The 21,616-nt window shown below is 48.9% G+C and overlaps 1 protein-coding gene across 1 annotated transcript in view; it reads right to left on the bottom strand.

The window, feature by feature from the left end:
* Positions 1 to 13,344, bottom strand: part of klf12b (Kruppel like factor 12b) — a 62,455-nt gene extending 49,111 nt beyond the window's left edge. Inside the window, exon 1 of the mRNA XM_056289788.1 lies at positions 13,112 to 13,344. The gene's annotated coding sequence lies outside the window, so the exon portion shown is untranslated. The remainder of the gene's footprint in view (positions 1 to 13,111) is intronic.
* Between the last annotated feature and the right edge of the window lie 8,272 nt (positions 13,345 to 21,616).

The following is a 21,616-nucleotide window of genomic DNA, read 5'->3' as shown; positions in this document are numbered from 1 at the left end:
GGAAGCAGGATCAGGAAAACATAATGTGCAAATGTACTACAATGACTTTAACATGTATGACACACATGTCATACAGCCTACACAACATACAGAAACCACACAATCCTGGTGTGGACTCTCTGCCGGACAACAGCACACATGACCGGCAAGGCCGACAGGTAAGAGCAGCCATGGTAAACCGAGAGAGAGAGAAGAGAGAGAGAGAGAAGGAGAGAGAGGGGGAGAGCGCTAGAGAGGGAGAGGAAGAGAGAGACAGAGCAATAGAGAGATAGACAGGCAAGAGAGAGAGAGAGACAAACAAACAAACTGTTTTCGACTGTCTTATCTTGACTGTTATGACATGAAATAGTTTGTATCATATGTTATTAATGCTTTGGCAACATGAGAATGGTTGTCATGTCAATGAAGCAAATTTGAATTGAAAATTGAGAGATAGAGAGGCAAGAGAGAGAGAGAGAGATCGAGCAAGAGAGAACAATAGAGAGATAGACAGAGAAAGAGAGAGAGAGAGAGAGAGAGCAAGAGAAGGAGAGAGAGACAGGAGAGAGAGAGCGAGAGAGAGAAGACTTTGGAAGGGTGGAGGGGTGAACTTGTGTCCTCAGTGCCCCAGCCATGAGCCTCAACACCTGGGAGGAGACCAGCTCCATTTATAGAGAGATGATACCCATGTAAATACACACACACACACACACACACACACACACACACACACACACACACACACACACACACACACACACACACACACACACACACACCAGGGCCCATGGAAGTTCCCATATTCTGGTGGATTGCCCTTGGGTCCAGGCTATTTCTGCCAGAGGCAGGGAGATCCTGTGTCAGTAATCCTGTCGGGATGAGGTGGATGAGGTCGCCGGATGCAGCTCGAGTCCACTGCCTTCACAAACACAAACACACACACACACACACACACACACACACACAGACTTGTACGCACATTAAAGTAAGCAATAAGGAGAAGCGCTGTCCTGAATGGATGCTGCATGAAGCAACACCAGTGTCCAGGTGCATTTATCCAAAGACACGAGTGACAGCTTTAAGACATCATCGAGGGACGGACAAGACAGGAGGACCTGCAACACGCCGTGCCCCTCTCATTCGCCTTATTTCCATAAAGCTCAAACACTGCATCGGTTCTCACCGAAGAGGGGGAAGCTTCATGAAAATGTGACCTACATCAAAACCCCGATCACCACATCTCTGTGGCGGCAGGAAATGCTCCATTCATACGACACCTCCCATAATGTCCTTTCATACGACACCGTCCATTCATACTACACCTTCAATAATGTCAATTCATATGACACCATCCATGTCGTTTCATATGACACCTTCCATGTCATTTCATACAACACCATCCATGTCGTTTCATATGACAGCTTCCATAATGTCATTTCATACGACACCATCCATTCATACGACACCATCCATGTCATTTCATACGACACCATCCATTCATACTACACCATCCATAATGTCATTTCGTACTACACCATCCGTTGTGTCATATGACACCTTCCATAATGTCATTTCATACGACACCAGCCATTCATACACCATTCATGTCGTTTCATACGACACCATCCATTCATGCTACACCATCCATAATGTCGTTTCATACTACACCATCCAAGTCGTTTCATACAACACCATCCATTCATGCTACACCATCCATAATGTCGTTTCATACTACACCATCCAAGTCGTTTCATACGACACCATCCATTCATGCTACACCATCCATAATGTCGTTTCATACGACACCATCCATTCATACTACACCATCCATAATGTCATTTCATACGACACCATCCATTCATACTACACCATCCATAATGTCGTTTCATACGACACCATCCATTCATACTACACCATCCATAATATTGTTTCATACTACACCCTCCATAATGTTGTTTCATATGCCCCGCTGCCGAAAGACCAGCCTCTAACAGCCTGGCAAAAGACTAATGGTTTCCTTTATGAGTTTCCCCATCTGTTTAGTCACATTTTATCATTGTGAAACCTTTCTCTCGGCACCAACGCCACCTCTCTGTCCTCCCTCAGGTCTTGTGAAGCGGTGGGAATGAAGCGGCTCTTTATGCTGAAGACGCACAGTCAAAGTGAAAAGTGGCTGTCTGGTTTGTCAGAGTGTCTGTCTGCTTCATGTACTTCTCATAAGCTGACTTCCTGAGCGCTCGCTGTGTTTCACAACTAAATCTGGCTGGCACACACACGCACGCACAAAAAACACACACACGCACGCACACACACACACACACACACACACACACACACACACACACACAGGCCTTGTGACCTCTCCCTGCACCCACTTTGAACCATATTTATCTCCCATTTACAGCAAGCTTACAGACACACACAGCACCGTCTCTCAGTGTTGCGGCTCTGCTCATGAAAGAAGAAAATGCCTGCAAAATTCAATAGAAACAGCCACCCACCCGCCCGCACACCTACACACACACAGACACACACACAGACACACACTCTCTCGTACTCATACACAAACACACGCTGGCACACATGCACACATTTGCAAACAGAAACGCTCATAGAGCAACACACACACACACACACACACACACACACACACACACACACGCCCTCGCTCGGTGTTGGGGGGGAGCAGGGTAAACCGAGGAGTCTGACATCCTATTGCATCATGTGCCTCAAATGCGGCACATTTGAAGCTAAACAGGCTGCGACCATGACGGCGCTAAGGCGAGGTGACACCAGTCTGGCGGGACTGGACTTGGAAGTCGAAGCAATTTGCGGCACCATTAGGACAATTTTATTCCCGGGGTGAGGATCATTTTGACGTAATCGCGAGAAAGAATACGCAAAATACGTGGGTCATTTTGGGGATTGATTTTCGGGGGGGCCCCCGGGGTCGGGTTCAAAACTTTACTGTGAAAGCCACACCAGCTGCTTAAAGGCCGGTTTAGTATGTGGCCCTCTTTGAACAGAATGGGGGTGACCTCTCTAGAACACCCTTTCACTCTAGCCTAGACACACACACACACACACACACACACACACACACACACACACACACACACACACACCTCCACATAAGTGCAGTGGTGTCAGTGGCTGTGTATCTAAAATAGCCCCTGACACAAAAACTGCTCTGGTACCAAAGGGGGAGGTGAAACCCAGAGAGACGGGATCAACGTGTGGATTAATCAGTACAACCTTTACACAAAGACATTTTTATGTGTGTGCGTGTGTGCGTGTGTGTCTGCATAGGTGTGTGGGAGAGGGAGAAAACGACAGAGGAGAGAGCGAAAGAGGGAGAGGGAGGGGAGATAAAGTAAGGTTTGCTCCCAGGGATCAATAAAAAAGGCACCCGGTATCTCCAGTCTCCCGTCTCTTATTTACTCCCTCTGCAGAGGGCCCGGCTTGAGGTGAGCCCGCACGCCGGCGTTTAACGACTGCCTCGACCCGACGCGCCTCTCGCTCTGCCGTGCCGGATCCAGAAGCGACACGCGTCCGTCCAGATGAGACAAAACGCACTCCTGAATGCTCGCGATGAGCTGTATGGTGCTCAATAACATGCCTGTCACGGTTCGTTTGCACCGGAGCGTCGTTTCCCCGCTTCCCGTTCATTTTCCACGCGGGCATGTGCAATGCATGCTGGGTAGTGTTGCGTCGAGTTTCCGGAGGCAGTACATTGCAAACTATGGACTAGAGCCCCAACAACAAGCAAAACATGGAACAATTCTGAAAAAAAAATTTTTTTTTAAATAATAAGCAAAAAAAAATGAAAAATGGTGGCGTGAGTTCCCGTTTGCAGTGGCCTCATCCAGAACCGTCCATGCAGTGTCTTTGTCCACGTCCACATCTAAGTTTGTCTTCGTTTGATGGCTGAGAGAGCTAGCGCTGGATCGGCTGGGGGGGGCCTGGTCTGCTGTCCTGTGGGCCCAGGGACCATGGCCCTGCCTGGAGCTGTGCCCAAAGAGGAGGTGGTCTGACAGGATGCGGAAGCAGGGCAGGCTAAGCTAACCGCTAGCCCATGCAGACCGGCAGTCCCGGCGGTCATCCTGGCGTTCACTCTCTTGGACAGTGAATTTTTTTGGTTTTTTTATATGTTGGATATATGTGTTTTGTAGTTCTTGTACTTTGGGTGTGTTTTTGTCTTTGTGTTGCACTGCTGTGGGCTGGGGGAAACGACATTTCGTTTTATTTCGTGTGCACATGTGCATGGAATGAAACGACAAATAGATATTCCTGATTCCTGAACAGCGGCATTCCACACCTCACTCAACCTCCAAACACCAGGGGTCAGGGTTGAAACTAGGCTTCCGAACGGCCCCCATGTTTGAAAACTGGAGGCTAAAACCAAATCCGCCTATTGGGTGTAGGACGAATCTGGACGGGAAGTGAGTGCACTTGTCCATCATTTGCCAGGTTACAGCCTAGTTTATTTCACTGGCCTGTCCATCAAGCAGCCATTAATATGAGGCGTCACATCCCCAAGCATTGAGATGACGCCCGTGTGTGAACGTACCATCCATCCATCCGTTATCTGAACCGCTTATCCTGCTCTCAGGGTCGCGGGGATGCTGGAGCCTATTCCAGCAGTCCTTAGGGCGGCAGGCGGGGAGACACCCTGGACAGGCCGCCAGGCCATCACACAGGCCGACATACACACACACACACACACACACACACACACACACACACACATTCACACCTAGGCACAATTTAGTATGGCCGAGTCACCTGACACTACATGTGTTTGGACTGTGGGAGGAAACTGGCGCCCCCGGAGGAAACCCACGCAGACACGGGGAGAACATGCAAACTCCACACAGAGGACGACCCAGGACGACCCCCAAGATTGGGCTACCCCGGGGCTCGAACCCTTCTGTGAACGTATCATTAGGGTGTATTCTCATGCCCGTGGGGCAAGCTGGGCGAAGCCTCCTGTGTCTATTCATTCTCTATGGGAGCAGGCAGCAGTCCTGCGCACAGGATTCTGGGACGTTGAGAGCGTTTTTAAATGTTTAAACTTCATGCAAATGAGGGGCGAATTTCACCGGGCAGCAGCCAGTCAGACTCCGAATCTCAGGGACTAATGTGTAAACCAGGCACCGCTGAACTGAAACCAAGCGACACTCAGTAACAGCGAGTAAGCCATTCTGGTGGACCGTTTGGGTTAAATAAGACCGTGTTTCCAAACCCGGTCCTCACTTCCGTCATGCATACTCTGATTGTAACCCCGCGTAGGCCTGTTTGTACTTCATCAACCAGTCGTATGGCACTTAATTACGTGTCAGGTGTGTCAACCCGACCTAATTAAGCACTGATTGGTTGAGTAAGTCTACGCAGGCCCACCTATGCAGGGGGGGGACTACAGGGGGACTTTGAAGAACGTGCTGGGAAAGTGAAATAAGACACGATTTACAGGCACGCCCGCCATATTTGTTCCATCGAAACCAGGAGCAGAAATCAATGGCAGACCAGCAAGCGTGTCAGATCAGATCGTTGGCTGTCACGTGTCAACACGCTGTCGGCCGGCGATTCGTTCCGCCGGCACGTAAATATACCATCACGGTGCGGGAGATTTAGAGCGGGCTCCGTCCAGCGACGGTGGCTGCACGAGGTGGAGTGAATCAGGACAGGTCACCGCTGCTTCCCCTGGACGTGAGGACGAAGGCCCGTCCGCATGAGACGATGCTCTCCTCCGGCCCTCACGTGGGGGTTGGTCGATGCATTAGCATTTAAGTGAGCGCATTAGCATCATCACTATAACCTGCACCCCTCCCGTCTCCACCCATCCACCTACCAACCCCTCCTCTCTCTCTCTCTCTCTCTCTCTCTCTCTGTGTCTCTCACTCGCTCTGTATCCCTAGGGATGATGGTATACTCCTACCCTAATGGGGCATACTTTGAGTAGGCTGCTGCCTTTCCCCCTCAGGTTGTGTGTGTGTGCGATTGTGCATGTGTATGTGCTCGCCTGATGCTGGTATGTATATGTGTATGTGCGTGTGTGTTCCCCCTCCCCCGACACACGTTATGTTGTGTGCATACAGTGCCACCCACAATAACTCGTCTAATGCATACATCAAAACATGCACTCACATGCACTCAAAGATCGACCTAGATGTTTTACAGGGACACAACAGTCTGCACAAAGACGCACACGTCCGACACATCCGACAGGCGCTATTGTAAACAGCAAGCGGAGAGCAGAGTCACTCCTATAGCACTTAAACACACACTCTTACCTTTCTCCCTCTTATTCTCCCTTGCTCATTGTCTCTTGTGACACACACTTAGACACACGTACACACACACATGCATGCATGAAAGCACACACATGTACACATGCATGCATGCACGCATGCACGCGCACATCTATTTTCCCTAAGTGTTTAATGGCCTTGCAGAGCTCTCTCTCTATGCAGCATCACGAAGTGGTTTCCCTATCTGCCCTCGCTCGGCATTTTGCGCTGACACGACCAAATTCAGCCGAACACGCAGAGCATGGAAACAGACAACAACGGACCAAGCAAAACATTCCAACACACTGACACTTATGACATCAAATCTGTGTGCCGCTATTTTTGCCAACCGAGTTATTTTTTTTTTCCCTTACTTTGACCCATTCCAGCCTTCTGACTCCACTTAATAAAACCAGCAGCTGTGTTTACCTCTATTACTCACATACTCACAGCTCTGCCTCGGCTGTGGTTCTGTCCGTTTCCCAGCTAACGCTGGACGGGAGACGCTAACTGAGAGGTGCTCTGGTGCGCGGCGTGAGCGTTCCTCAACACGGCTCTTGTTCTGTTAAAAGCCGAGCGGCCTGTGGAACACCACAAGGCCTCCAAATGGATTCCACATGTTGTTTGCATAATTTCCTCCCCTAACGGCTGACCCGCACTGCGAATGGAAGCAAAGTTCACACTGATCTGCGCCGCATCGCCGCGCCGGGCCGCTGAAGTCATCCGTGATTCCCGAAACCGTTTCGCTGTCTAGTTACGTTCAGAAGCAGCCAAGGAAGAAAATCAGAGAAAGCCTCCTTGACCACTCCTCTCCTTCACTTACTTCCTCCTCTTCCTCCCTTCCTCGCCTGTTCCTCCTCTGTGATGTTAAGAATTAACTGTTTTATCACAGCCTGGGTCTTATTTTCATAATATTTTGCATCGTACATATCAGTTATCATCTCACCCAGCTTCATTCGGTAGATGTTGGACATGGACCACCGCTGGACTCAGCCTTACAACGGCGTCTTATGGGACAAATCAACAGTATCAGACATGTTTCAACAAGTCCAGTTTAACCCAATTATCTAAACCAGGTATTTGGAAGTGAAAGTTAAAAGTTATGATGTGAGATGTCCAATATGATCAATGGTGGAAGACATCGCTGATCTACTTCCTGGTTGATCTACTTCCTGGTTGACCCTGCAGGAAGTGTATACTTACAGTAGGTAGCAGTAACCATCCATAAACTAGCCGGCCAACACAATAGAGAAGTCATAGATGATGGACAGTCATGGACACAGTCTGACTGACACACTAGGGAGGTTTGTTGTTAAAAGACTCCTGTTCCCTTGTCCCATAAGACACCGCTGTACAGCTGAGTCCAGCCTGGTCCATGTCCACCATCTACGGAATAAAGCCGGGTAATAAAACGATATCATAACTGATGTGTGATGGAAAAGAAACTACAAAAATGGACGTCCGGGTAATGTGGCGGTCTATTCCGTTAACCACCAACATGGGGATCACCGGTTCGAATCCCCGTGTTACCTCCAGCTTGGTGGGGTGTCTCTACACACATGTCTGCGGGTGGGAGGCCGGATGTGGGTATGTGTCCTGGTCGCTTCACTAGCGCCTCATCTGGTCGGTCAGGGTGCCTGTTCGGGGGGGGGGGGATAGCGTGATCCTCCCACGTGCTACCTGCCCCTGGTGAAACTCCTCGCTGTCAGGTGAAAAGAAGCGGCCGGCGACTCCACGTGTATCGGAGGAGGCATGTTGGTAGTCTGCGGCCCTCCCCGGATCGGCAGAGGGGGTGGAGCAGCGACCGGGACGGCTCGGAAGAGTGGGGTAATTGGACGGGTAAAATTAGGGAGAAAAAGGAGGAAAAAGCCACAAAAAAAGGAATAAAAATCTACAAAAATAAAACCCAGGTTGTATGTAAGTGTTGACGTTAGTGAGGAGTAAAAGGATAAAATGGCGAAAGACCCCCGCTGATTGACCGGCCCCTTTCCAGACCCGTCTTTATCCCGAACATGGAGACACACTGAAAATATCTTCCGATCTTCAAATCAGAATGTAAATCTGGATAAACCTCCTCTCAGCGCGTCACCTCCAAAGGTAGAGTCATACTTTAAGAACTTGGCTGGACGAGCCAGCTCAGAGAACATCATTCAAGATCCAGCCTCCCTCGAGTCTGTTAGCCATTAGATAAAACTTTGTTTCCATCTTCGGGAAAGGCCTCGGGCTCATTATTCGCCCTGACGGAGGCCGTCTTGATATCAGAGACGGGGCAGAAAACTCACATGGAAATAGAGAGGTACTTATTCTGACAGCTGACAGGTCGTCATAATCCACAATACATTGTTCTGAGTGCTCCGATTCACTGGCTGTTACTCAATACTGTACTTCCCTATACCTTCTCTCTCCCCCCATGTCTCTCTCCCCTCTCTCCTCCAATGTCTCTCTCTCCCCAATGTCTCTCTCCCCTCTCTCCTCCAATGTCTCTCTCTCCCCTCTCTCCCCAATGTCTCTCTCTCCCCAAATGTCTCTCTCTCCCCCATGTCTCTCTCCCCTCTCTCCCCCAATGTCTCTCACTCTCTATCTCTCTCTCTCCCCAATGTCTCTCTCTCCATGTCTTTCTCGCCCCTCTCTCCCCCATGTCTCTCTCTTTTTCTCTATCTCTCTCCCCCCATGTCTCTCCCCCTGTCTCTCTCTCTCCTCTCAGCCAATGTCTCTCTTTCTCTCTCTATCTATCGCTTCCTCTAGATTTTTTACAAAAAAAATCAAAATCAAAATCAAATTCAAAAAATCTCTCTCCCCCCAATGGCTCTCTTGCTCCTGCTCTCTCTCTTTCTCCCTCAATGTCTCTCTCTCGCTCACCTAATGTGTCTCGTGCTCTCTCTCTCCCCTCAATGTGTGTCTCTCTGCCCGTCTCTCTCTTTCTCTCTCTCCCAACGTCTCTCTCTTTCTCCCCCCCCCCCTCCCACACACACACACATACACACTGGTGCTCTGAGCGCAGCCCGAGCTCAGTTTTGGTAAACAAACGTGGGGTGGACACCGGGGTCAAGGGTTGAACACACAGGAGAGAAAGCAGAGGGAGAGAACATTCTGTCAGCTTTGACCATGACGAAATAAAGGGAGAACAGGGAGTCTTGCTGTTGGCCTTCACCTACAAATATTAGTCTTGTTTCACAGTACATCAGTGTCAACATGCGTACCCCGATTTGTTTTGCTACCCCGAGCCAGTGAGCCAAACAGCACTTAACATATCATCATGACTGATGGGGATCCTTAACAGTGGCGCTCAATGCAAGATATTCACGTCTTCTCTGTCCTTACATTCCTCTTCTATTTTTCACAGAGACCGTTTCCGCAGCGTTTTCTTCACAGGGAAACACATCCGTTGACATATTCACCCCTACGTTCGAGTGCAGCTTTTCTTTAACATGCTAGACTAGCGTGTGTGTGTGTGTGTGTGTGTGTGTGTGTGTGTGTGTGTGTGTGTGTGTGTGTGTGTGTGTGTGTGTGTGTGTGTGTGAAAAGCTGGGTCTGACAGCTCTAAAGACACAACGCCCTTCCTGTTGCCAGGGGCCATCACACACACACACACACACACACACACACACACACACACACACACACACACACACACACACACACACACACGGGAGGGAACAGGAGAGGGCTATCCCACAATGCACCTTGAGCCTGCCGCCCATGCACTTCCTCCTGCCCTCCTCCCTGGGTGGCCTGGATAAACAGCAGCAGTCTCGCAGCACATGAACGCACAGATACCTCGTGTCCTCCGATCCCTCCCCAATCGATGACTTTACAGTCCACAACACGGAGCCAGGTGACTGATACCGCAGCCCGTCAATACAGCCGGCAGTTAACCCGACCCATCAGGAGCACTGCGGCCGGCCGTGGACCTCCCCACCACCAGACAGCGGTCACTGCTGGACGTGTTCCGCATTTGATCTTTCAAAAGATTTAATCTGTCAACAAGTGGCCCCCAATTTGCAAATCCCCGATCTGCGGTGGGGAGCGACGGGGCCCCGTCGGCGGAGGAATCCAGCCGGTCAATTAAACGCGGAGGGGAGCGCGGGGTTGATGGACAGATAGAGTCTGTCTGCCGGTGATTGGCTTTTTAATTGAGTCCCCCACCTTGTGCCGATCGTTATCGTTAAGCCCTCGGACCGCGCCTGGGAAGGAGGCGGTTACAACCGAGGAAGGAATCAAAATGATGGCCGCGGTTTGACTCGGCGGCGGAGGATTACAGCCCTTCATCGATCTGATCACAGCTGTCGCCATGTTGAATTATTCTGTAAGATTGAAAGTGTAGCTTTGGTTTTTGTTTTTCTCCCCAGTTGTATCCGGCCAACTGCCCGAATCTTCTGAGCAGCCCCGGTCGCTGCTCCACCCCGTCTGCCCCTCCGTGGAGGGCTGCAGACTACCACATGCCTCCTCCCATACATGTGGAGTCACCAGCTGCTGCTTTTCACCTGACAGTGAGGAGTTTCACCAGCATGCGGGAGGATCACTCTATTCCTCCGTTGCCCCTCCCCCTCGAACAGGCACCCCAACCGCACAGAGGAGGCGCTAGTGCAGCGGCCAGGACACATACCCACATCCGGCTTCCCACCCGCAATTGTGTCCATAGGGACGCCCGACCAAGCCGGGGGGGGGGGGGGTAAAACGGGGATTCAAACTGGCGATTGTTGGTAGGCAACGGAATCGACCGCCACGCTGCCCGGACGCCCCCCACGACAGCGTCGTATTTTATCATCGTTATAATAAACGATGATTGCCCATTTGCTGTTGGGGCCCCAAAAATGTGCAGCGTCCAACCAGAGGGGATTCGGCCCGCTAACTTGACGCCAGCATTTACATTATCGCCGAAGTCATATTTTTAGACTTTGCCAAGTTTATTTTTTTATTTATTTTGTTTCCATGTGACCCATTGCTCATCTGTTCCTGTGTTTTCTTTATTTTAATTTCATGTTGTCTTCTGTGCAGCCCATCTGGTCGGAGAAGTAGTGCTGTGTAAACGGAGTTTACTGTGCTTATAATGCGTTATTGTCCTGCATGATGGACGTGACATATCTTGGTATGGCGTGTGTCAGCCTGGTGACATCATCCCTCTCGCACACATCCCAACAGGGAGGAAACCCCACGGTAAATGGATTTAAGTGTGAGTTTAATCTGACTCGCTCAACAACCCCCTGAGCTGGGGGGGGGGTCTCATCCACTCACTGCTGCACCTCCCACCCACCTCCTTCACAATAGAATCCCAAACCAACACACACACACAGCCGCATAGCTACACACACACAGATGCACACTTACACACACAAAAGCATACAAACACACGCCCTACGGCTGTCAAATAGTTAAAGGCGGGTGGGGGTAGGGGTGGGGGCTTGCTATAGCACAGGGGTAAAGTCATGGAGGTCAGTGCTTAGTTTCCACATCAAACCAAGGAGCAGAGGCCAGAGTCTCTTCCCCTCTCACCCCTCCCTCCCTCTCCACTGCTTTCTCTCTCTCTCACCCCCCCTCCCCTCTGAACACACACAGACACACATGCACACACTCATAGACACACACACACACAAAAAAAAACCACTCCCCCTCCCCTCAACCACTTCCCCCACCGTTGCTCGATGTGTACAAATGCCTTTGCTGTCAGCTCTGCCCTGGTCTCCTGTAATTGAAAATAACAGCCGAGGGCCGGCCCCCAGCCACTCTCCCCATCCTGGTGGCTCCCTGCCTCCTGACAGCCACCCATCAATACCAATGACTATTACCCTGGAAGTGAGAGCACCGCTGATGACATCCAAGACACCACCCCTGTAACACTCCCACGCTCTCAACACACACACACACACACACATATGCATGCCCACACACACACACACAAAGATCTACACGCACACACATGCATATACAGAAATACATATGGGCAAACACACACACACACACACACACACACACACACACACACACACACACACACACCTCCCACACCAGCCCCGCCACCCCGGTGTCCTTCCTCTGCTACCCGAGCCTCCTAATGTTTAACCCGTTGCTAACAGCGTGGTCCGACTGTCTGTACAGTAGGCAAACAATGTTGTCACACACACACACACACACACACACACACACACACACACACACACGCACTTGCACAAACAAACGCACGCACACGTGCGTGCGCACACGCACAACTGCTTAAGCCGAGCGCGCGCGGTCAGGTGCAGTGCTCTGGAACACGACACAAGTGACAAGCAGCAAACTTTTTGATCGGCGCTGAGCGTCTCCAGAGCGCTTCCTGTGTCGCTTCGCTAAAAGCCTTTCGCTTTCTAAAGCCAGGGACAAGCCAGCGGCGGCGGCAGCACACCGAAACCCCCCCTGACTGAAACAACACACTCATTCTGAAGTTTTTACAGACGTAAACACCGCAGACAAAACAGCTGTTGATGGAGCAGATGTGTGGAGAGTCGTCAGAGGTAGAGCCTGGGCAGACAGCCGGGACGCGGTCCCGATACCTCCGGTGCCACTCTGTGTCAGACAGCACACTTTGCCCCCTACCATGACCACGTTACTTATCCTCCTCAGATAGGTGCTACAAGTCCGCTCAGGGGCAGCGGCGGGCTCCGCCGCCCCTCCGAGAGACCGAGCGCGATGCCTGCCACACGCAGACAGCAACGTGCCGGAGGTGATCGGAGTTGTCATCTGCTCTGATGGCGCAGTGACAGCTGAGTGAGACGCGTGCAAACACAAGCCCGAAGCCACCGCCAAGACAAACGAGACGCCGCACAACAGCAAAGAGGAGAACAGGAGGAGGGAAAAAATGCACAGACCTTGTCAGGAGCTGCAGAGCCGTGGAGACTGTTATCCCTTCTCCAGTCCTCCCTCTCGCTCTCTCTCTCTCTCTCTCTCCCTTCGCTGTCCGTGCCTGTGCGCGCGTGTGTGTGCGTGCGTGTGTGTATGTGTGTGTGTGTGTGTGTGTGTGTGTGTGTGTGTGTGTGTGTGTGTGTGTGAGCAGCGAGTGAGTGAGCAGCTCCCTCCCCTTTCTGCCTCTCAGCTGCTCGGCTCTGGCAGTTCTCAGGAAATGAATGGGAGCGCACAGAGAACTGTTGTACTTGCAAATGACTTACCCCAGTCACATGATCCGCTAAATGTAGGGTGGGCCGGTGGGTGGAGGCTTCATAAGCAAAGGCAAGACAATATACTCTAAGCCTTAACAGCATGCATCGAATTACAGGGGGGCCCCTCCGGGGAGGTTTCCGACGCGTCCACTCAGCCAAACCCTCCTCTCTCTTTCTCTCTCTCACTCGAGCCCGGGGCCGGGGGGTGAGCTCCGGAGCACCTCCCCGTTTAAAGGGGACAGGGAAGAAAGGTACTCGGTGTGGCGAGAGGGATACAGTAGTTTAATGGTTGGCAGGGGACCGCTGGGGGGGGGGGTATGGTAATATGTAAGGATGTGGCGCCATTCTGTTTAACGTTGTGCAATGTTGTTTCACTTTTTTTTTTACTTATAAGCATTTTATTGTAAACTTTATTGATGCAGCACTTTCGCAAAAAGAATTTGCAAAAGTGCTTTACAGAAAAAAGGACAATGTACAATAACATGTGTGCTGCAATTTACAGCAAAATAAAAATAAAACATACGATAAAATAGAAAAGTTTGTTTTTTTTTACAAGAACAGTGCACAATAATTAACATTACTGTACGTAGCGGTCTATTCCGTTGCCTACCAACACGGGGATCGCCAGTTCGAATCCCCGTGTTACCTCCGGCTTGGTCGGGCGTCCCTACAGACACAATTGGTCGTGTCTGCGGGTGGGAAGCTGGATGTGGGTATGTGTCCTGGTCGCTGCACTAGCGCCTCCTTTGGTCGTTCAGGGTGTCTGTTGGGGGGGGGGACTGGGGGGAATAGCGTGATCTTCCCACGCGCTACGTCCCCCTGGGGAAACTCCTCACTGTCAGGTGAAAAGAAGCGGCTGGTGACTCCACATGTAACAGAGGAGACATGTGGTAGTCTGCAGCCCTCCCCGGATCGGCAGAGGGGGGTGGGGCAGTGACTGGGATGGCTCGGACGAGTGGGGCAACTGGCCAAGTACAATTGGGGAGAAAAAGGGGGAGAAAATCCAAAAAATAAAAACAAAAACCATTACTGTAACTACGCCAGCGTTAGCCAAACGGCTAATTTTCGACTGTTGTCTACGGGCAAGATGTTGACTTAATACAAAAGATATAAATGTGTACTGTTTTTAAAAAAAACGTTTTTATCTGGTGTTTTAGCACAGTGATGAATCTGAAATAAATCTGATGAATGAAAAGAGAAAATAAGGATTTAGTTCTGACATTTTAGTTAACAAAACTAATCCTCAATTTGAACTAGATTAACACATGCAGACATGTATCTGCACATGGACTACTGATATTTTTTTCTTTATTTTTTACATCAGATTAGAATATTATTCTCATCATTATACTCAAATATCATCTGGCTCATAGCTGGAAGGCCGGTCCTGATATTCCTTCCTCTGCTCGGTAGAAAATCCCTGCTCAATGTGTAAATGGCTGGCATTGAATGGACAGGTGGAATGTTTTCTAGAAACCCATGTTTTGAGATTCTCTCCTGCGTAATGCCCGGGCCACAGTCCCTGTGTCAGCGGACGTGATGAAAGGTGGATACTGATGGTGTTCAGCGCCCACAGCCGCTCTCCTGAGAGCTCTAATTAAGGTAAAGGAAACAGGCCTCATCTGCATGGCTGATGAAGCCCACAGTTTAAATGGTAGAGGCTTACCATGGAGCTAGAGGAGCATGATTAGTACACACACACACACGAGAGAGAGAGAGAGAGAGAGAGAGAGAGAGAGAGAGAGAGAGAGAGAGAGAGAGAGAGAGAGAGAGAGAGAGAGAGAGAGAGAGAAGTGCAAAGTAGGAAAGAGACCAAACTATTTACAGTAGCACAGTGAGCCACCTGCTAACCTACTTAATATTCATTTTGTTTCATCGCAGATATGTTTTCTTTTCTTTGAACCTCCTGAAAAACAATCTGACTGTAAATGTATGCAATGCTTGGACAGAGAGTGGAGGATGGGAAGGATAGAAGGACAGAAAGAATAGATTGGCAGGGGGATTGATAGAGAACAAGCTACTTGGATGAAAAAGAGGATTATGGATAAATGGTTGGGTAGATGGATGGATATACAGATGGACGGTTGAGTAGATGTATGTATGTATGTATGCATGCATGCATGTTTGCATGCATGTATGTATGTATGCATGTATGTTTGTATGTATATATGGACTGTTGCATGGAAGAATGGATGGATGGAGGGATGATGTTCAGATGGACAGATAGATGAGATATTGTACATATGCATGTATGTGTAAATGTATGAACTGATGTATGAATTGCTGGACGAATGAACAGACAGACGGACAGATGGCTGGATGAATGGATGGATGGATGGATGGATAGGTGGGTGGGTGGCTGGCTGGCTGGATGGATGGATGGATAGGTGGATGGGTGGATGGAGGGAAGGTTTAAGTTAAATATATTTAAAAGCAGTTTGTGAATAGCTTTTTTCAGTCCTGTTTTCAGTTTTGACACAACTGCTGTTAGCTAAAGACGCATGTTTGAATCTTGTGCATAGTCACAAAACTTTAAAATTCCAGGTAATTACACCACACTTATTGCCATAACACTTCACTGGTAAGGTAAAGCATTATCATGAAGAAAAACATATACATGAACATTCCCTTAACAAAATAGGTCATGCAAATGCCTTACGGCAAAAAAATGAAAAGTATTGTTCAGCATGTGAAAAAAAAAAACCCCCAAACAAACAAAAAACTCAAAACCCCTAAACACACTGCGTCAGAAGCTGGTGCACCCCAAGGATCGGGTCCCCCAGCACAAACAGAGCAATATAGCGTATGCTGTTGAGTGCCAGGAGGATTGCTGTGACTTGTCTGTCAGGGAAACCAAACAGAGGCTGGCCAAGAGGATGGCACAACACTGGAGAGCTAACACGTCAGGCCAGGACTCCACCATCTACACCCATCTACAGGCCAGTGGCCACTCTCTCAAGGATGAAGATGTGCACATCCTTAATAGGGAGGAACGCTGGTTTGAATGGGGAGTCAAAGAGGCCATCTATGTGAAGAGGGAACGATCATCCCTGAACCGAGGGGGGCTAAGAGTACATCTGTCACCATCTTCCAATGCTGTGACTGCAACATTACCTAGTCCTCTCTGAATAGTACACATGGCCACTGCAACTCTAGTTAATGGTCACACCCATACTTGATCATGAAGCTGCTCGTTGGTTTCGGTCATTAGGCGCTGTACTTTCCTGTGTTGTGTATCAGGGTGGGGATACCTGCGGGCAGTTGAGACTGAAGAGGTCACTTAGCTGAGTGATGAACCGTATCTGTCAGTGTTGTATCCAGATGAACTGGTTCCACCTTCTTTGAGTTTCTTACCTGGATTACTGAGCATGCATGACGTCAGCTCCTCGCTCAGCTTCACCTCCTCGCTCTCACCTCCGATTCATATCCAGCGTGATTTGTGTGAGGGTTTCAAGGCGGCGTGTGTGATGGAGCTGCATTGTAACGTCAGCCACGAGGTCGCTGATGAGCCTCATAACGGCGTCCCGAAGAGCACGCTCAGATCAAGGCCTTGCTCTCCAACCGCTGCCACAGGAGATGCGGGCTGTGATGGAGGGAGGCAGACAGAGGGGAGTGTGAGCAGGAGCTCCATGGGAGGTGGATGTTCAGCAAGAGGAGTGAAGATTTTTATTGATTTAAAAAAAGGGGGGGTGTACCGGTGGCTCACCTGGTAGAGTGCGTACCACATAAGGCTGAGTCCTTACCACAGCAGCCTGGGTTCGAATCTGGCCCGGGCTCTTTGCTGCATGTCATCCTCTCTCTCCCCCCATCTTTCCTGGAGACTGTTTGGAGGGACGGAAGTCAGAGATCAGACATGATGAGAAAGGCCATAACAAGTTCTGAGACACACATATGAAGAGAATCACTCTCAAGCTGTCAATCGTCCAATAACTTTATGCATCACCGCTATCAGCATCTCAGAATGATGTGCGTCGGGAAGACTTTATGTCCACGTCGGCAGGCTTGTGGTGCTACTGAGAAAAGGAAGCCTGAATTTGACTCAGCGAAAAAAAAAGAAAAGAAAGAAAAAAAGTGTGTTGTGAAATGCTGAGCGAGCAGTGTGACGGTCCCCTCCTGTTGTCTTTGAATGAACTTTAAACTCTGGAGTGCCAAAGCAGACATGCCAGACGAGGAAGCTGAGAGCAGAGGAAAAACAGCCTGTTAACAATACAACACAATCAGACTGACAACAGACAGACAAACAGACAGACAGACACACACACACAGACACACACAGACACACACACACACACACAGACGGACAGATAGACGGACAGACACACAGAGACAGACAGACAGATGGACAGACAGATGGCAACACACGGACAGACAGACAGACAGACGTGGACAGACAGATACACACACACACACACACACACACACACACAGACACACACAGACACACACACACACAGAGACACACACACACAGAAAGACAGATACAGACTGACAGACACAGACCGACAGACAGACAGATAGAGAGACAGACAGACACAGAGACAGACAGACAGACAGACACAGACACACAGAGATAGACAGACAGACACATACACAGACAGACACACACACACACACACACACACACACACACACACACAGACAAACGGACATACACACAGACAGACAGACACACACACACACACACAGAGACAAAAAGACAGACACAGACCAACAGACACATGCAGAGACACACACACAGAAACAGAAAGACAGACAGATGGACACACACCCACACAGATAGTCACAGACAGACACAGACAGACAGGTGGACACACACACACACACACACACACACACACACACACACACACACACACACACACACACACACACAGAAAGATGGATCCACAGACAAACAGACAGACAAACAGACAGATAGATATTCGGATGGATAATCAATGAGGGAAGGGAGGATAAATGATCGGCTAAGGATGAAGATGAATCAGAGGATGTGTAGTAGTTACACATCCGTACACATTTGTATGTGGTGTCAACATTTTGGAGATAAAACAAGGACATGTCAAAGTTTGATAGACGTTAACCACAACTTTTGTGTTACTTTGTTGTAAACAGAATGATAGGGGACCATTGTCTTAAGTTTGTAAGTAGGTCTAGTATTGACTACATACTTCAACCGAGTATCCAACATTACATGTTATTTACATCATATCCTGACCGGACACTTAACATTGACGTTGAAAAACAGACACTTAAGCAGCGGTTCAACTAAGCTAAAGTTAGCTCGTCTGAATCATGCGTTTAGCTAACAGGTGACCCAGAAAAACAAAGCTGACACATCAGAAACACTAAGAAACTTTATCTAAAGATTGATTTATTTGGGCAGGTTAAAGGTGATAGGGGATGTCTTACTTACATCTCTGTCCTGTGAGATCCTACCTGGATGAACCCACATGGACTATACCAAGTGATAAATACAAAGGAGACACTAAAGAGAGAATAGCGGGGGGGGGCGAAAAAAATATTTTGACAACTGAAATTCCAATGGTAATTAAAATGTTAATTTTAAAAGATGCAAAATCTTTAACATTTACAGCATGCGGAGATCCTTCCTCTGTTGCTCTCCCCGAGGTTTCTTCCTATTTTCTCTCCCTGTTAAAGGGTTTTTTTAGGGAGTTATTCCGTATCCGATGTGAGGGTGTAAGGACAGGATGTTGTGTTGCTGTAAAGTCCCTTGAGACAAATTTGTAATTTGTGATATTGGGCTACACAAATACAACTGACTTGACTTGACCCTCAAAAAAGATTTTGGAGGGGTCTCAACCCCAAATCTACACAGATGGTGCAGCTGAACCTGAGAATCAATGTGAGTTTATGAGTAAGTGAGGTAGAAAACAGGCTCATATACTCATATACACACACACACACACACACACACACACACACACACACACACACACACACACACACACACACACACACATATATATATAGCAAGACTAAAGACAGACAGTCCCCACCATAACAGTGATCAACATGCTTGTATATGCCACTACAAACATAATCCTGGAGATGCTTGGGTACAGGATTAAGAACACAGGTCACCAACAGTACCCTTCACAGAAGCGAAGGCTGGAAGCCAAGATCAAAGCAGTATGGAGAGATGTTAGCCAGTTAACAGAGGTGCAGAAATGTATGATGATGAAAGGCAGGCCCTGGCCGAAGAAGTACAGCAAGATGTCCATAAGTGAGGCCCTGGAAACTGACAAACAAAGGCATACAGCTCTGGCCGCCAGGCTGAAGAGATACACTAGAGAAGCATAAGCCAAAAGAGTAAATGGCCTGTTCCTCAAAGAACCATCCAAAGAGTACTCACAGCTGCAGAGAAACAAGGGAACATCATCAGACCCAGCCAGAGCAGAGATCAAACAATACTGGAAGGATATATGGGAAAGGGAGACATCATACAATACCAATGCTCAGTGAGAGCAGACCACAACAATATCCCACAACAAGAACCAGTTATCATCACAGAGGCCGACATCCAACAATGAGTGTCAAGCATGAAGAGCTGAACTGCACCAGGCACTGACATGATTCATGCCTACTGGCTGAAGAAGCTAACGGCACTCCATGAATGCCTCGTGACACAGATGAATCAGCTGCAACCATCAGGGTCACCCCCTGACTGGCTAACACAGGGGAGAACAATACTGATCATGAAGGATCCCCACAAGGGTACAACATCTTCAAACTACTGGCTGATAACCTGCCTCTCCACAACATGGAAGATCCTGTCAGGCATCATAGCAGCTAAAATGAATGGGCACACGAATCAATACATGAGTAAAACTCATAAAAGAATAGGGAATAACACCAGAGGGTCAAAGCATCAGCTATTGGTTGATAGAGCAGTCACCCAAGACTCTAAAACCAGACAAACCAACCTGAGCACAGCCTGGATGAACTACAAGAAAGCCTGCGATTCAATGCCCTACACATGGTTACTGGAGTGCTTGGCACTATACAAAGCCAACAGGATACTAATAGCCTTCATCAACAACAATGTGGCAGTGGAAAACAACAACACTAGAGGCCAACTCAAAGAGGTAACCATCAAAGTACACTGGTAACCATCAAATCTGACATATACTAAGGTGATGCACTGTCCCTGCTGCTGTTCTGCATAGGCCTGAATGCCCCCAGTCAGATCATCACAAAGAGTGGATATGAATACAAGTTCAGAAGTGGCGTTACCATGAGTCACCCCCTATTTAAGGATGACATCAAGCTGTATGCCAAGAATGAATGAGACATTGACTCTCTGATCCACCTCACCAGGATCTACAGTAACAACATTGGGATGTCATTTAGACTTGAAAAGTACAGTCGAATGATGGCAAAAAGAGGAAAGGTGGTGAGGACTGAAGAGGGTTGAATTACGAGATGGCAGAATAACAGACATACAGGACAGTTACAAGTACCTGGGTAACCCACAGACAAACGGTGAGGCAGCAAAGAGGTCAGCTACAGCCAAATACCTCCACAGAGTGAGGCAGGTCCTGAGGAGCCAGCTCAATGGGAAGAATAAAATTCAAGCCATCAACACATATGCCCTTCCAGTCATTAGATACCCAGCTGGAATAATAAGCTGGCCAAAGGAGGAGATAAAGGTCACAGTTATCAGGACATGGAAACTCCTCACAATGCAGGGAGGGTTCTACCCACAGTCTAGCAGCCTGAGACTGTGTGATAAGCGAAAAGATGGGGGCTCCGGAGTGTCAGAGCCACTATCCAGGATGAAGCAGGGAACATCCATGAGTACAGGGGAGGGGAGTTAGAAGAAGAAGAGGTATCATGGAAGACTAAGTCCCTCCATGGGATGTACCATCGACAGAAGATGTGACTGATATCGAGATATCCTACCAGTGGCCAGAAAAGGCTGAACTGAAGGACAGCACAGAGGCTCTGATCATGGCAGCATAAGAACAGTCACTCAGCACCAGATCAGTTGAGGCAGGGGTCTACCACACCAGACAAGACCCAAGATGCAGGCTGTGCAAAGATGCCCCTGAGACAGTGAAACACTTAGTAGCAGGGTTTAAAAAGCTGGAAAAAGCAGGCATCTGGGTGGCATGATGGTCTATTCTGTTGCCTACCCATACGGGGATCACTGGTTCGAATCCCCATGTTACATCCGGCTTGGTCGGGTGTCCCTAC

Source organism: Lampris incognitus, chromosome 11 (genome assembly GCF_029633865.1).
Source record: "Lampris incognitus isolate fLamInc1 chromosome 11, fLamInc1.hap2, whole genome shotgun sequence".
Classification (NCBI taxonomy): Eukaryota; Metazoa; Chordata; class Actinopteri; order Lampriformes; family Lampridae; genus Lampris; species Lampris incognitus.
This window is presented reverse-complemented; position numbering and strand designations above follow the sequence as displayed.